The sequence below is a fragment of the Montipora foliosa genome, chromosome 5 (assembly GCF_036669935.1).
Source record: "Montipora foliosa isolate CH-2021 chromosome 5, ASM3666993v2, whole genome shotgun sequence".
Lineage (NCBI taxonomy): Eukaryota > Metazoa > Cnidaria > Anthozoa > Scleractinia > Acroporidae > Montipora > Montipora foliosa.
The window spans coordinates 30,531,213-30,536,918 of NC_090873.1; the positions used below are offsets into that span (position 1 = coordinate 30,531,213).

At 38.6% G+C, this 5,706-nt stretch overlaps 1 pseudogene; it reads left to right on the forward strand.

Annotated features, from left to right (window-relative positions):
• The first annotated feature begins 321 nt into the window (after positions 1-321).
• LOC138002588 (acyl-CoA desaturase-like) overlaps positions 322-5,706 on the forward strand; it is a 5,412-nt pseudogene continuing 27 nt past the window's right edge.

A 5,706-nucleotide genomic window follows, 5' to 3' on the forward strand; every position in this document is an offset into this window, starting at 1 on the left:
ATTATCTGTAGTAAAGTATTTATCATATCGAAATTGAAGACTGTAAATTTAGAGTAATTTAAAATTGCAAAATATGTAAATTCACAGTAATTTTAAAATGTAATGCCCAGTTCCCATCAAGTTGACAAGTTGTTATTTTACCAGGTTTATTGTTATGTAATGTAATGACGCAATTCGCTTCATGCGCGACGTTTTATAATAAAATGCTATTAATATTATTGTTATTATTGTAAACATATTTTAAGAAGTGTGGTGGAACTGTAAATGTCTATGAAACGATTTTCCAATTCTTATTTAATTCTGTTCTTCGTTGTAGAAAAATGTCAGAGACAGAAGCGATTCAATATGAAAAGAAAACTTCCGAGGATGCAGGAAAACGCCCCGAGCAACAAATCGTGTAGTCAAACGTTGCTTATATGGGGATGTTGCATCTTATGGCGCTATACGCGATTTATCTACTGCCCTCGGCAAAGCCGCGAACCTGGATCTGGATCTGGCTTTGCTACTTTTTCGGAGGTCTTGGAGTCACTTGTTGATCCCACAGACTCTGGTCGCACCGGTCGTACAAAGCCACGTGGCCTTTCAGATTGTTATTAATGCTATTCAATTCCATGACAGCACAAAATTCCATCTTTGAATGGGCGAGGGATCACCGCATTCATCACAAGTATTCTGAAACCGACGCAGACCCGCACAATGCTAAGAGAGGATTCTTCTTTTCACATGTTGGTTGGTTATTGATGAAAAAACACCCCGATGTCATAACGAAAGGAAAACAATCTGATCTGAGCGATTTGTACGAGGACAAAATCGTCATGTTCCAGAAAAGGTAATCATTGATCAGAGTTATTACGTGGTATGCCTGAGACTAGCCGCTTGCTTTTTATCGGTGAAAAAAGCAAAAAAAAGCAAATGGACTCGCGCTAACACCAGCCCGGTGTGTCAAGTAAAACACCCGCCTGGTATGTTAGCTACACCATGCTGATGCTGCTAATTGACCGGGTGAAATGGTTGTGCGCATGCGTGATGCGTTGGCCACAACGGGTTGGTGTTGGCGTGTGTCACCTTGCTTTTTTTGCCCTTTTTATCGTCCCAAATGCTCACCTTGTTTTTCATTGTTTTCCGATTGGCAAGGCCTCTTTGGCTGTTACTACCGTTATTATTGACAGCCTCTTTTAAGGTACTTCCAGAGTCGCTCTTCAATCAGTCCACTCGCTAGTGTAACAACAGAGGAATGATAAAGTTAGATAACCAACTAAACTGTAAAATCAGCAAAGGAAGTCAAATGAACGAGTAGTTCGGGGAGGACTGGAAAGGTATGAAGTTTTGTTTGATGAACAATATTTCGGCTGACCAAACCAGCTTCCTTCAAGTTTGAGATGTTAGGATTTTAGTGTTGCAGTTGTTATATAGATGGATGTTGTAAATGGTATATAGAGGGAGGATAGTACAATCCGCACAGATTAAGACATTTCCGAAAGGAACAACTCACAAAAGGTATCTCTTCCGATATCTTTCACCTTCATGCCATAAAAAATGTATGTGATCTGTATTTATTTACCAATGACACAGATTTTGTTAATTCCAGATACTACAATCTTCTCAGCAACTTTTTCAATGTGGTATTTCCGGTATTCGTTCCGTGGTACTTTTGGGACGAGAACCTGTTCAACGCATTCATAATTTGTTTCGCATTCCGCTATGTTATTACCGTCAATGGTACCTGGACCATAAATAGCTTGTCTCATCTTTGGGGGTACAAGCCTTATGACAAGACCATAAATCCGAAACAGAACTTTATTGTTATCTTAGCAGCAAGTGGTGAGGGATACCACAACTTCCATCACACCTTTCCTCAAGACTATGCAAATAGTGAATTGGGTCTCCGAATAAACGCATCCAAGTGGTTTATTGAGTTAGCCGCAACGCTCGGACTAGCATATGACTTGAAAACTGTATCTAAGGAAGTGATATTACAGCGGAGAATGCGCACTGGAGACATGCAACACTTAGCTAGGAAACAGTAAGAGGGTTATGTTTATAAAGGGACTTTCGCTCTTAGAACAAAGATTAATCACTTTGCCTCTCTTTAGTAAACGCAGTTTTAAGGTTTTTTTTTCATCAAAAGCTTTGCCACAACTGACAACAAACGGCATAAGATATGCAATCACACTGATTCTCAGGCTTAGATCATTTTTAAACAGATTTTGTTTCGTGCTGTAAAAATGAGCAAAATACCGGGCGGAGAAGGTGGGGCCTAGTAGTTTTAGCACTTACCTTCAGATCTGGACACCCCGGGTTCACTTGTGTAGTTTGCTAGAATAACCGATCGTAGTCGAGGGAGCAAGTAAAATAAATGCTTTTCTAAATCAGCAGGTGTTACCGCCTAGTTGTTACCGCCTAGTTGTTAAATTAAATATCAACCTTTAATACAACTTTACCGAGTGTGTAGGATTTCAGAATATCCAAATTCCAGGTGGATTTTTCAGAACAAATCTAAATCCAGATTTTTGAGATTCACCTTTTTGGCCTTTTTCTGAGGGAAAGGATTTTTTTACTCCTGTTTGTAGAATTCTTCCTATAAACAAACCAGCTTGCTGCCATTTTTTGAAATTGCATGCAATGGTTAAAAATTCAGGCCCGTTCTGTCACAGGTCTCCATTTATGTTGTCATGGCAAATGATAATAATATATAACAACTTTCTTTAAATGTCAATGGATTTAGCACACGCGTACTAATTGGGGACTCTGACGAAATTAACTCAAATCAAATCAAATATTGGTTTTCAGTTTGTGGAGAGGGGAAAACCGGAGTACCCGGAGAAAAAGCTCTCGGAGCAGAGAAGAGAACCAACAAACTCAACCTAAATGTGACGCTGAGTCTGGGAATCGAACCCGGGCCACCTTGGTGGGAGGCGGGTGCTCTCACCACTGTGAAAGAAGGGTGGGGTAGGAGAGAGGTAATGGAGAAGATCAGGGAGGGGTAGATGAAGAGATGTCTAGTTCTTTTTTAGATCCCCTAAAAAACCAAGCCCCCTCTTTATTTAAATTACACCCCCCAAAACAGAAAAATCCTTTTTTAGACAGTTGATAAAAATAAAACCAGGTTAAAATAAAATGAACCGGTTAAGATAAATTTCAAACCAAGAACAAAGTTAAACCACAACATAGATACTTTGGATTCATGATTCGTTTTTGGATTTCGCCAAAAATAACGCAAAATCCATTTTTGGATTTTCCGAAAAAACCGCACCCCTAAACGGCTAACTGTGCTCAAGTCAAATCTCCCGGGATTAAGATTCTTTGTGTATTGAATGTATCATTCGTATTTAAATGATATGGAAATACTTGAGTTGCCGATTAGAGGGAGCTTACGAAACGACGACGCCAACGCAACGACGACGATAGAAAACAATAGGTTTAGTGAGCAAAAACAATGGCTCTGCACGCTCTGCACGTGCGTTTTACGTTTTAGTTCATTTCTTTGCCGTCATCTCCTAAATGACGACGTGAAATGACAAAATTCGAGGTTCTGTGGAGGACGTTAGCACATGACGATGAATTTTCAGTTCTCTCTCTACGCTTCCAACCCACCCACATACCAGTTTAAATCCTCGACGGTTTCTACTAATTTTTAACGCAAAACTACATGAAATAGCTTCGCAGTGATATGAATAAGGCGATCTTGTATTTTTAAATGAAGTCCTCGTAGCCGTCGTCGTCCTCGTTTCGTAAGCTTCGTTAGGTCTATTGAACCGTGCAAATCGCAAATCCGTGCAGTCTGAATTTGGATTCACTCACCGGTATTTCAAACCCAGCGAATCCAAAGAATTCATCAAATCAAAAATCGGGATTTGGATTTACCAAAATGAACGCCAATCCTCTTTAAGATCGAAAATCAATTCTTGGACACACCTTTGATGGTTAAGAATTCATATGACCCGAGAGAGATCACAAATCCGTTTTCCCAACAAAACTCACCCTTAGTACTGTATAGCATAAGCATAAGCTTTATTTGATTTACCACGAAATACAAATAACGATAAAACAAAACAGTTACACAAAAGCAAATGAAAGTGGCGAGGAAGCCCAAAAAGAAACCATTAGGCTTATAGATATTGGGCTCCCTCAGAGTAAAAATAAAGTTAACATTAACGGTAAGGCCTGGATCGAAAGTAAAATACAATGAAGGTAAGTAAAAATTAACTAATTACATAGACTGAGTTGACAGAATATAAAGTATGATACAAGTAACAACAAGAATGAAAATAATATCAGACATGAGAAGAAATATAACTATTTACTACAAGATTTTTAACTAATAATTCATATATAATTTTTTTTTCAATTTCGTTTTGAATAAGTGGAGAGAATTAGATTCTTTAATATCATTTTCTATAGAGTTATAATAAGTAGGTCCTTGGAAGCTGACAGAAAATTTACGAAAGTTTGTTCTACAAGAAGGAAGGTGAAAATCGTTCGCATGTCTAGTGGCATAGCTATGGACTTGTTTGTTTAAAGAAAAATGATTGTTGAACTTTGAAGGCAAAAGAGAATGGTTAAGAGCAAACGTAAGTTTACCCAATTCTAGCTGTCTAATATCGGAAAGTTTTAGTAGTTCAAATTCTTTGAAAACAGGGTCTGAATGAGAATCGAAAGTTGATTTAGAAATAATTCTGATAACTCGCTTTTAAAGTAAAGTAAAGTAAAGTAAAGCAACCATATTTAACGTCGATAACTCGTAACAGTAATTCAACTGACAAACCTGAGGTCGACAGTGCGCTCATTTTACTCCCCCCTCTCCATCAGTGCTCCGTTTTACGGGTATTTAAAGCTACTTAGCTACACGGAAAGGAAAGAAGTCGAAACAAGGATGCGAGATCCGGGAATCGAACTCAGGACCTCTTGCACCAAGGCCGCGCACTAACCGACTGTGCCATCCTTGCTCCTTTTGCAAAGAGACTCCTTTTGCAAAGAGACAAGACAGCGAAGATTGGTTTTGTACGTAGATCCCCAGACAATAATACAATAATGAAGATAAGGATAAACTAAACAATAATAAGGAGTTTTTCGACAGGGTTTAGGTAGAAAAAATCTTGCTCTATTAATGACACCTATTGATTTCGAGATTTTACGAACTACTTGAGAAATGTGCGGTTTCCAAGACAGAGATTCATCAAGGACTACACCGAGGAAGACCGTTTCCTTAACCTGTTCGATTCTCTGGTCATTTATGCATATTTGCATTGGAAAATGATACCTTTTCTGTCTAGGCTTAAATAACATAAAGTTTGTTTTCTTCAGGTTTAAGGAGAGTTTGTTTGCCTTAAACCAAGTGGATAATTTATTAAGTTCGGAATTGAGTGATGCTGCCAGGTATACAGGATCTTTATGGGACATAAATAAATTAGTATCATCAGCGAATAAAATCAGCTCGACGAGCGTCAAGACTTTCATTCACTCGTTGTGAAGATTCTACACTCTTCCAGGCTCTCATTTGGTGGTGACGGACGAAAAAAAATAGTCCGCATCAAGCCCGACAGTGAGAAAAACCCCGACAGGATTTTATTTGTTGGTAATATAGTGTTCATGCGTCTTCCTCAGAAAAGCATGTGGTCGACTAGAATTTGCATAAAGAAGCTTCCCTATCGTTCGTATCAAATCTTTGTTGATGGCACTACTTACAGACGAGATCACCGTGATCTG